Below are 12,212 nucleotides of genomic sequence, written 5' to 3'. Positions count from 1 at the left end.
GCTTAGTTGGATTTTGTTTTGTTTTTATTTTTTAGATTCAGTTGTTGATAGTTGTGAGTTTGCTGTCATTTTAATGTTTATAGTGTTGATGTTCTATAACTTAAGTAAGTCTCTTTGACATTTCATATAATAAGGGCTTGGTGATGATGAACTCCTTTAGCTTTACCTTGTCTGGGAAGCACTTCATCTGCCCTTCCATTCCAAATGATAGCTTTGCTGGATAGAGTAATCTTGGTTGTAGGTCCTTGCTTTTCATCACATTGAATATTTCTTGCCAGTCCCTTCTTGCCTGCAAAGTTTCTTTTGAGAAATCAGCTGAGAGTCTTATAAGCACCCTTTTGTAGGTAACTCTCTGCTTTTCTCTTGCTGCTTTTAGGATTCTCTCTCTATCTTGAACCTTTGGCATTTTAATGACGATGTGTCTGGGTGTGGTCCTCCTTGTTTCTAGCTTGTTTGGGACTCTCTGTGCTTCCTGGATTTGTATGTCTATTTCCTTTGCCAAATTTGGGAAGTTTTCCTTTGTTATTTTTTCACATAAGCTTTCAGTTTCTTGCTCATCCTCTTCTCCTTCTGGCATCCCTATGATTTGGATGTTGGTACGTTTAAAGTTGTCCCAGAGGTTCCTAAGGTTCTCCTCACTTTTTTCAATTCTTGTTTCCTCATTCTGCACTGGTTGACTGTTTATTTCTTCCTTATGTTCCAGATCATTGATTTGAACCCCAGTTTTCTTCCCTTCACCATTGGTTTTGTGTGGATTTTCCTTTCTTCCATTTAGCAGAGCCTTCACTTCTTCCCTTATGTGTTTGCCATACTTAAGTATATCTGTCAAGCCTGTGAGCATCTTTATCACCAGTGTTTTGAATTTTTCAACTGTTAGGTTGGCTATCTCCTCATCGCTTAGTTCTCCCACTGGATCCTTGATCTGTTCCCCTCTTTGGGCCATACTTCTCTGTCTCCTCATTCTGACAGGCTCCTGTGTGTGTTTGCCTCTGTGTCTTAGGTAGAGCTGTCGCACCTGTTATGTTATAAGGGGCAGAGCCTTAGGGATTCCTCAGTACAGGTGACCCGTTTCACCACATTGTGGCGCTGTGTGTCGGGGAGGGTCTGAGAGGGAACAATGCTGCTTGCCCAGCACTCGCCCCTTTTCCAGGCACCTCTCCCACTTCCATATGGGACCGGCACCCCTCTAGCTGTTGCCCTGGCTGTTGTTCCCAGAGTGGGTGGGTCTGTGGACATTCTAGGACCATGGGGACCCTTTAAACAAGCGGACTCTGCTGAGAGACGGGCAGTTTCTTCCTCCTCCCCAACCCCCACTGGTTTGCACAGTCAGAAGCAATGAGGCTTGATTTTCCCTGGTGCTGGGACCGTGAGCTGCGCGGTCTGGTCTGGTGCTGGGAGCGCTCCCCAGGTGTCCCTCCCTACTCTTTAAAACATGTGACTGTGCTTTCCACCAGCCTGCTGCTGCTGCTGCTGCTGCTGCTGTCGCCGCCACCACTGCTGCCACCACCACACCACGTCCTCTCTGCCCCTGTTCTGTGCCTCTTACCTGTCTGTGTGAGTATTTCTTCTTTATATCTTTGTTTGCTGGACTTTGATGCAGCTTGATTCTCAGGAACTCCTGGTTGTCTCTAGTTTTGAGGTAGTTGTACCCTTCTTAGTTGTAGAGGGAGATGCAGCGTGTCCGTCTAGGCCTCCATCTTAATGTTTAATTTTCTGATACAGATGTAAGAAAGCCCTTTATCCTTTTTAAATCTATCTCTAATTCTCAAATTATGTTTTTGTAAACTAAAATGTTAATTTTTTAGTGGCATCTGGTTCTCATAATTCTAGAGTTGATCATTCTGGTGTTCCGAATTCAGGGACAGATACTTTGAGCCGCTTTCCCTTTTATAGCAACGCAGTTATTTGCATGAAGTCCCTACACATCTGCCCTCCTTTGTACAGAGGGATAAGAAACACATTTTCACGGTCAGGGCCAGACGGTGGCTTTGGCCACCAAATGAGTGGGTCTGGCTTCCTGCTGCAGTGAAAGCCGAACCCCTGAGGCAGGGCTGGAGGGAAGGAGGTTCATTCAGGCACCAAGGGCCTGGGAGAGGGGCGCCCTCCGATCTCAGATATCAGCGCCCCTTCCTGCTCCAGCTGGTGGGTCTTACAGGAATAGGGAGGTGAGGGCACTTTTTTCTATCCAATTACCTCGCTAGCTTTTGGCTCACGGGGTCCCTAGCCACTCAGCTTCCTCCCTTCCAGTGCACCTGGGCTCTACCTGTTCATCTCTCTACCTTTGGGGAGCCTGGGGCTGCCATCGCGGCCAACAGAGGAGGTTCCCCGGGGCTCCCTGGCTGCCCGCCGTAACACTTGAACAAGCCCACCGTTTAAGAACGACTATGTGTGTGAAGCCAATGCCCATAAATCTTTTCCAGGAAACAGCCTTGGTCCCTTTCTATGACCCCTCGGGTTCCCAGACTTAATAGCAGCAGGGAACATTAGGAAGGTTAACAGGTCAGGGGGACTTCAAAGAGAAAGGAACTCAACCCATTGACAGGTGCTGCAGGTGAAAGCCGTGGAGATTAATTTCTCAGATTCATTTTTCCATCATCAGAAGACAAAAACCAACAATATAGTTTGGTTTAATCTCTGGAATAACAGAGGTTGTGGAAAATGCCTCCGAAAGTTCCTTAGGAAACTTGTAGACAGAAGTTAATTCTCTGGCCTTGCACTTGCTCAGCACCTATAAGTCTAGGTTTGCTAACCACAGCTCTTTAATCGAGATTCCTACTGAACCTGTGTAAACTAACCAGCCCAGAACACAGGGATGGCTTCTCATTTCTGGGATCAAAAATAATCTTTAGGCCCTGGCTGCTGTGGCTCAGTGGACTGAGCGTCGGCCTGTGAGCCAAGTGTCGCGGGTTCAATTCCCAGTCAGGGCACATGACTTGGTTGCACGTCAGGTCCCCAGTTGGGGGCGCGAGTGAGAGGCAAGCACACAGTGATGTTTCTCTCCCTCTCTTTCTCCTTTCCCCTCTCTCTAAAAATTAAATAAATAAACAAATAAATAAATAATTTTTTAAAAAATAATCTTTAGAGACTATTTATTATCATACTTGAAAACTCCCCTGCCCCATATTAAATAGTTTGTTCTGGTTTTTAAGGTAAAATCATAACCCAATTATGCAAATATAAAGCAAACACACCAACGATCTATTTAACGTATTCATTAATGAGAGAACCAGCAACATATCCCAATAGCGTGAAAGGAAAATTCAAAGAACGGCACAGGTAAACCAGAAGGATGCTGGCGTTACAAATAGATGCAAATTGGCTACCTACGAGGGGGGCGATGAGGGGAAATCAGTTGTCTCCCCTCTAGACAACAGGATTTGCATATTTATGGACGGACTCATTTCTTGCTAGTTATCTGAGCTGAAAGAGTTGTAAACACCTCAAAGTCAGTGAGAGGTGGAGAGAGCCCTGAAGGGCGCACTGGACAGGGCACTTAATCATCGCGTATCTATTTACTTATTTACTCAGCCTCTTCTCAGTCGGGAACGAATTATTCTGACACCCACAGCACCCCCCTGCCCCACCCCCTCCCACTTTGGCAGGAAGCTGCTCAGCGCCTCTCAGAAAACGTAGGGGCCTCCTCCTTTCCCCCTAAGAGACCACCTGGTCCGCCCGAGTGCTTAGGAACTCCAGCAGGAGCACGTCCTGCCCCCCGTTTCTTCCCAGCAGAACCTGGGTCCCAGGAGCCTCCCGGCCTCGTGTGTTCTTCCAATGAGGCCCCGGGAGGCTGGCTCCCCGGAGACCGCCAGCCTCAAAAATATGTCCTGACGTGAAACACCAGCCCGGGGCCCGAAAAGCAGCTCACGCTTCTGCTGCTGGAAAAGAAGGAAACTATTACTTGAGTGACTCGGCCCCAGGCAAGGGGCTGTCTGATTGGACAAGCCCTCTAAGGGCCGGGCTGCTCCCAGGGGCCTGGTTTGCAGGCAGAAGACAAAGGAAGGCCCCCCAGGAACCCGGCCTCTCCTCCAGGCTCTCCCCAGAACCCTAAAAACCCTGCCTTCGCGCGGCCCTAAGGCACGTCCTTTTGTTCCCTGTGACTCTATTTAAAAGCGACCTTCTATTTCAGGGCCGCCCTGCTCCCATGGCAAGGCTGGCAGTCTGCTGAAGTCATTTTAGTTAGATGACTTAAAGGCAACACACAGACCTATGCAAATGTATGCAAATAAGGCACACAATGGAGTCATTAAAATAAAATCAGTAGCCTTAAATAGATGTCAAATAACAGTCCTAGGAGAAGCCATTAATTCTATTCTTTCCAACCTCGCACTTGGTTAGCAAGTTTTTCCCCCAAATGAAGAGGCTACCCATTTTCTTTGCTCCTCTGATAGAAAGACAAAAAACGTGGCATTTATGATCGGCTAGACGGCTGTCGGGAACCACGGAGCCAAACAGCGTCCGCTCACTGGGGGGAAAGTAACTCAGAAGGCCCCCAGAGCCTGCCACCGCCGACCACTTCAGCGTCCTCGGGGTCCCCAGGAACCCTCGCTCCTCCCTCCGCTCCCTCCGTCCTGCCTTTCCAGCTGGGCCACCACCCTCCCGGCTCCCAGTCCCCCGCCGGGGTGACAGGGACCCTTCCCTCTGCCTGGAGACAGGACGCAGCGCCTGCCTCAGCGACGTCCCCCCACGCGAGGAGGCGCCTGAGTGGGTAATTGCACGGCCAGGCTGCTGAGCGGAAACAGAAGGAGGGCCAGGCGGGCAAGAGCCACAGCACCTGGTGGGGGGGGGTGGTCCGAGAAGAGCCCAAGAGAGAGGGGACACCGAACTGCGGACGGAAGGAAGGACAGGACGTGCGGGGAGAAGAGAGACCTGAAAACATCACTATCACCTGCATTTGGAAGAAGGACTAGGATTCACGGGTGTGGAACAAACGGTAAGACTGGAAGGGACAGAAAATAAGGCTGAAGAGACAGCAGCCAGAGCCCGGGGCACTGGGCTTGCTGTTGCTGAAAGATAAACTGAGGCACATTAAACCGTCAAGAGCCGGTCTGAGTGAAAACCTGCTGCAGCTGAGCAGCGCCAGCCCAGGAGGTCGGACAGAGACTTCAGGGAGAAAAGGTGAGTGCAAAGGACAGGGGTTATTTCACTGCTGCAGGGTCAAGGCCCGTTGGCTGTCTGTGATTGGTTGGCCTCACCTTCCTATTCTGTGACTGGAGGTATTTCCAGGCCTAGATTTGGGTTTGCATGTGTGACCGTCATGGCGAAAGGACCTCGTCAGTCTAACGGCCTCCCTGTTCAATTAACTTCACTCCGTGTTAAGGGAGCCATCAAAGAGCTTTCAGTAGGCCAGTGACGAGATAGACTTTTTCCAAGGTCAAGGCCACCTGCCTGCATCTTCACAGAAGGAACAAAAGGGCAGAGACCAAAGGAGGCGTCCCCCAGACCAGAGGCTGTTGCCGTCACACCTGGGGGAGACTCTGGCAGCTGTAATTAGGGCAGTAGCCATGGACAAGAGAGGGGGACATGATTTCAAGATATTAAGGATGGAGAAAATGGTTAGGTTTGTGCGGAGGAAGGGGCGGGGGACCAGTTCAAAGCCTTTACTGGGGGACGTTCCAGCAGGCGGCTGAGTCCCAGCAGTCGGCAGCCCCAAGGGCAGGGACAGAGGGATTTTTAAGGGCTTGGAGCAGACCCTCGGGGGATGGGCCACCCTGCTGTTCGGGCCCCAGAGTCCAGGATGTAAGTGTTTGGAAAGAACAATGTGCCCCTACGGGTGTCAGGAGACTTATTTCTGGGAAATCATTAAGGGGGAGGGGAAGAGGCCAGGGGTGTGTAGTTAGCTCTCAGCAGGATGTGGCAGCTGCGCCTTAGTCACCTCTGTCAATGGGGAACCTGGCCGCTGACGCGGACCCTGTTTGTTTCCCCACAGGCGGTGGCTGAGGTCCTGCGTGACTGCAGGCCACAGCTCCCGAGAACACAGGGACCGCTGGCCACGGCCTCTTCTGCGAGGCCTCGCGCCGGTGGGAGGTTCCGGGCAGGCAGCACGGGGTCTCCGGCACCAACAAAAATTAACTTCCCGGCTCATGCGCTGGGATGGAAAGAGGCTGGAGTGAGAAAGACGCGGAGTCAGGCCCAGTCCTGGCGTTCTGCACTGAGTCAGGGGGCAGGAACGGGGTCGGGGTTGGGGGAGAGACTCGGTAGCAATTAGACTTATTGATAAAGAAATGCTTGATATCCAGGGGCTGGATGCATAGATAGGCCTGGCCCTGGGATGGTCCTGCAGGGCATGAGCTGAAGGGGCCATGGTTGGAAGGGCAAGAAGACCCCCTAAGAGGCTAGTCACCAGTGCAGGAAAAAATACAGTGGTGGCTGATGGAGGTTAGTGACAGGAGGGATTTAGAAGTGACCGACCCAAGACAAATACAGGAAGGAACTTGGACTTTCCCCTTCCTTCTTTAGCCATTAAAATGTTATTCACAAGCGCTAGGCTACGTTACTGATTTTATGGGACGACAAACCTCAAGCTAGAAAACTTCAGAAGGTGAGGCCTCGGGCCTGTGCTGTTCAGGTCCTTTTCCATTCTGGGATCTGCAGCCTTCCCGGAGTGAACGCAAGAAAGGCGTCAGAGCACGCCAGCGCTCTCGCTTCGTGGGGGTCGTGGGGTGACTTACCCAAGCGGCAGAGCTGGTCGGTGGCAAAGGTGGACCTGGAGTCCCTTCTGGGCCCTGATATTGGGCCCTTCCCCCGTGCTCTGCCGTTGCTGAGCGCTCCACACGGCGTTCCCTCGTAAACATTTAAGACAGAACATCAGTGCAGCCACACTGAAAGCGACCCATCCTTACCCCCGGCGGTCCATTAGAGCTAAAACCATGAAATTAATAGTTACTTACCCAGAATCAATATGTCCCCAGGCGAAGAGGAGTGGCTGTTCTTGGCCATCACATGAAGGAGGCCTGCAGCCATGAGTACCGCTGAGTGGGTCTGCCAGAGGAAAGGCAAAGCTGGGGAGGGTGGGAACAGAGGCGGCTTCCCCCAGGCCAGGCCTGGGAACTTGGATGGGACTCTCCCCGGGGAGGGGTGGAGACATGCAATTGGTAATTGAGCTTTGAATTTAAAAACCTCCTGTTGGAAATGCTCAGGAAACCCAGTTTCATAGGCTGGGCCCCCACATTCAGGGTGTCTTCTCACTGTGGATCAATATCTTCATCAAACACATTTTTAACTGATTAACCTTATGAGAATGCCCCGAGCTGGGGATAGAAATCTACGCCTAAAAAGGGCATTCTAAAGGAAAAACCTATAACCAAAGAGGAGCATGACTCTAGTTTAGAAGTAACACGACACAATGCATTCAGGCCAGGTTCATTCGAGTTGTTTTAGGGTGACGTGACACCGACAGTCGCACTGATACACCCGCGCGCCTCGTGTTAGTGTTTCCGCACACGGCGCATCTGCCCCCACTGACGGCAGGACCCTCCTCCAGCAGCAAGACTACGGCTCGATCGTGGTGGCCGGGAACCACACCCGCCATGTCCCCCAGGTGTGCTTGTAATACACGTACATTAGAAACTATGTCAAGAACACGTGTTCCCTACAAGCATTGCTTTTAGAAGCTGTCTTCATGTGGACCTGAAATCCCACGCATACTCACTATCGCCATGGTAACTGTTTTATTCCTAAATGGAAAGAGCATAACGAACACGTAAGATCTGCTATTTGCTATGTTCGCTTTATGCAAAGTGTTTATATGTTCCATGTAATGTTTTCTCCTTTTATTTTCTTAATTAAATTGAATTTTGTTAAATTTAATGGCTTTGTACAAGAAAAATGATGTTGTTATTTATTGCTGGTTTTCAGACAGTAAGATAAATTCCTTTCATATTTTAATTTTTGATATAAAAATTTACATACTTCTTTTCTCAGAGTGTTGACAATTCAGAGCTCTTAAAAGATAATTCAGTAAATATGTCATAGATGTGTTTAGTAAATACTATAAAAAACCTTTGTGTTAAAAGATAAACTTCTGGAAAAGGTAAAATAATGTCTCTCATACAAACATGAAAATGAATATGTGTTTAAATTATTATATCACTTATTATGAGAGAACTAGGTAATGAAGACTCTCCATGACCTCTGAACCCGGTTCTCATCTGGGCATCTCTACCTCTCCTACCCATCTTCTGTGGCTTCTTCTTACACCCTTAGCGATGGGACATCTGTGCAGCTAGACTTCGGGAGCTTCCTGATGACAGCTGTTCTGTGGTTAAGTCGCAGTTCTGATGTGACTGTGGGCAGCTATCAGCACCACCTTTCCCTCTGCCGCCATCCTGACCAGCATCTTGTCAATGACTTTGTCAGTTCTTTTTATCGTTTCGGAAAATATCCTTTCGGATCATGACAGAGGTTTGACTGCTGCTGGTCCCTTTAAAGACGGTGTTCACTGGGGAAGTGTCAGAAAGGTGAGTTCCCCACCTTCCAGAGAGTCAGCTTTAGGATGCCCTACCCTACCCCTACCTCTACCTGTCCCCCTAACGGAAATGATTAGGTGGCTTTGAATGTTACTATCGATGAGTTGCGTAGAAAGAACTGTCCAATTAGAAGAGACACGTAGCCTTCCCTGGACTAAGTTTGTGTGAGGGAAAGGGTATGAGCCTAACTGTTTTAGGAATTACATGCCACATCGGAAGTGCCTAAAGAATCGCCAGCGCCCTTGTCACCCATGCCGTATCTCTAGTTATTACAGTCCCGGTGTTACTCACCTACTATTAGAGAGAACAGTACAGTGTTTCCATCATAACGGCAGATCTTAGGAATGCCTGAAGCCGCAGGTGACAGTGTAGGCTCTGATGATTCCCGACACAGCGGCCAACGGTGTGAAGCAACCAGGTCTCCTTGCCGCTTTTCTTATTCTTATAATGGACTCTCAGCAAACCTTTCACGTTTGAAACGTATCACGAATAAGTTCAGCTCAGTGATTTTAAGTCCCTTGCCACCTATCGGGAGTTTCTGTCTCACGCCGATGCTTCCCTGAGAGCGCTTGCAATCGCTACAGGCCAGTGGGCCTCATCTTCCATGAAGGGTTATCGTAGGGCCTGTGACAACGGTGATACCAGAGGCTTCGGGGAACCGGCTTCCACAGAAATGGCTTTAAGATCACACCGTGGGACCTGTCAGGACTTCCAGAAATGGGTTCCCGAAGCACGGGGTTCGGGAGACACCTAACCCCAGATAAAGCAGCAAAAGAACGGACTACAAAGGCCTGAATGAATTAATGAGGGGTAACTGTGGCTTGGTCTGGACTGTTTTAGCTGCTTTAATTTTCTATGTTCTGATATATAAGGAAGCCCTTTCGCTTTCCTCTGACGCTCTCAATAAAACTCTTAACAACTGAAGGGACTCTTCTTTTATAAACTGAAATAAGACACTTGTAAAGGATAACTTCTCCCTAACCCTAGAGCATTTGGAGTCTCCTGTTGAGCATTTTTATCTTCAGAGCAATCTAGTTATTTTCATAGGATCTGTCCTCCTTGTACCTGAAGATACTGGTTATACAATCACGGCCCTTCCTGGGATGTCGTACTGAGGGTGACGCTCGCTGAAGCCACAATGGCCAGGCCCTTGTAAAGAACTGAGGCTGATTTTCTGCAGCCAAAGTTCGTAAAGCTGGGGCCGGCATGATATCCGGTGCGCATGGTTCCTGACCTCACAGGCGAGGAAAGCCAGTCACTTCTTGGCAGGCCCAGGGAGCCTAGAGGCCCCTGTGGACCTCCAGAAGAGAGGATTTGTCGGTACTCGGGGTGAAACCTGATAGCAAGTTCTTATCGTGGCTTCCTATCCCTGAGAGGCTTTTAAAAGTCTAATCTGAAATTCCTATGAAAACTTCAAGCAGAGAAACTTAAGAAGGCCTACAGAGTTCAGGATTTTTAAAATACTTTGCAAATATTAAGCCAAATCTAAGGAGGCTAGCCTTGTTTTAGGACCAAAAATTACCTTTCTTTGAGATTATTTTTGATCAAAAAGCGTGGGGGAGGCAGAGTAACTTTTGTGAGAGAAACCTGGTGTTTTGGAGAACCTACGCATACGGTCCACAGCACATCTTTCTGGCCGATCTGGTTCTAGCCTTATTCATTTGTGACGGGCACCTATTGACACAACGTGGGAATTTGGGACACCTGATGAATATGCACATTCTCTTGTCTCGTGCTTATTTCATTGATTTCCTTCACTCCGTGGGAAAATCAGTTTCAGTACCTACCTGCAAACTGTCCCAGAACAATGGTACTCGTTCCAACTGTTAAGCCAAACCCTCATTTCTTTCATTGTTTCAATATTTGACTCCAATGTTCCAAACTCACTCAGCCAACATTTCGGCCCAGGCCTGACTCCGGCGTCACCAGGGACAAGAGCCGGACTGCTCAGGCCGCTCTCAGGCCGTCAGGTCGCCTCCAGCTGGTGAGGCTGTGGGGTCAGCCGCTCCTTCCTGTTTGTCGCCAGCAGTCAGGTAGGCGTCGGCTCTCTCTGTGCATCAGAGTCAGTGCTCATCTGTGGGTCTGCTTTCTGAACCCCGAGATTTGATGGGCACCTGCAGTGAGCGGGCACACACGCTCCTGTCCTTTTTGTCTGGGCAGGTGACTCCTCCGTATTCCTTTGCGATCATTCAGTGGGGCTTTGAGACAAAATATATGCACCGCGGGGTATGAAACAAATATTTAGTCAAAACGGTTGCTCACGGTACAAAGAAAACAGTGGCCGGAGAGCACTTCAAACAGACAGAGAACACACTCAATCACTCACACACGGATGAGTCAAGCCCTTCAAATCCTTTCTAAAAGAATAATGGGTATGAGTAACAAATAATACCGGGAGCATGAGCCATCATCACTGAGCCCCTCATTTTCAGTAATCTGATTGGGGACTCCTCAGTCACTGCAGATACAGCAGGAGGCGTGACTTAAATCCATGGAAACAGCCCAGAGCTATGTGTGCGCCCTGAAAACGTGAAGGACAGTAACATAAAGAGGGGGAGACACTAAAACAGTTTTCCCAAGACAACCACAGACTCAAAGGGCAATGGGGGCAGTGTCAGAGGGCAAAGGGCACACACCCAGGTGATGATAAGGCTCTCCGAAGAGCTGAAACCTAGCTAACTAGTAAAATGACCCAGAGTAGGAAGACCCAGGGATTGGCATGCAAATAAGCACTCCAGGCTGTGGGCACCAGGGTGATTCCCAGGCGGAATGTTGGGGGAGGGGGGGCTCATTTGCATGTTAGTTACCAGAAAGTACTCTTGGTTCACAGCCGTTTTAAAGCACCCCTTGTCGGAGCCTGGGGACAGACTTCAGTGTCTGAACAGTGGTGGCCAGGCAACGGCTTGTCCTCTGTAACTGGTGGGAAGACAGTATGCCTTCTCTTGGGAACACAAATATTCTTTTCAATGTTCATCACGCCAGCTGAGCGGAGCCTGCCAGCTAGTGTGAATCTCTCTGGCTGAAAAAGGGTCTGTGGCCACACTGACCCCTGTTCTGCCTTCCTCGCTGGCTTCTGCTGTCTTGGAGCGCCCAGCAGAGCTCCTTGGGAAGGGCAGCATCTCACTCCTCCGGCTCTGCATCTGCTTCCTATTTATAGCGTGCACCTGGAGAAAAGAGCTGTTTCTTTCTTTAATCTGCAGCAATATGTAGCGCTTCAGGGGAATCCCAGGCTTGTCCTTGGGCAAGCTCACAGCTCTGGGTTTGAACAGGCAAAGCCAATGGATGCATTTTCCCTCCTTTATCTGAACAAGGCTGTGGTTAACACAACTCTCTCTCTGGCAAGTACAGTCGTTTTAGTTATTTTACAACAGACAAGTGAGAAATAAATTAAGAATATCATCTTAAAGCCAGGAATCCACTCTAGAAATTATTTTCCTGCAGAATCTTTGCAACGGGCAGAGATCGCCTTCCAGCACCATTGTTCTGGGCGGGTCCGTGCGACAGAGCACATTAAACACTTCCTGAACCAGCCCTGATCGGGGCGGCTGAGCGGGTGGGCGTCAGCCCGCAAAGCGAAAGGTTGCCGGCTGGATCCCAGTCAGGGCACAGGCCTGGGCCGTGGGCTCAGTCCCCGGTCAGGACACATACGGGAAGCAACCGATCGATGTCTCTCTCCCTCTCTTTCTCCCTCCGTCCCCCTCTCTCTAAAAATAAATAAAATCTTTTTAAAAATGGATCCAGCATTGT

The sequence above is a fragment of the Furipterus horrens genome, unplaced genomic scaffold, assembly GCF_987537825.1.
Source record: "Furipterus horrens unplaced genomic scaffold, mFurHor1.1.pri manual_scaffold_12, whole genome shotgun sequence".
NCBI lineage: Eukaryota > Metazoa > Chordata > Mammalia > Chiroptera > Furipteridae > Furipterus > Furipterus horrens.
This window is presented reverse-complemented; position numbering follows the sequence as displayed.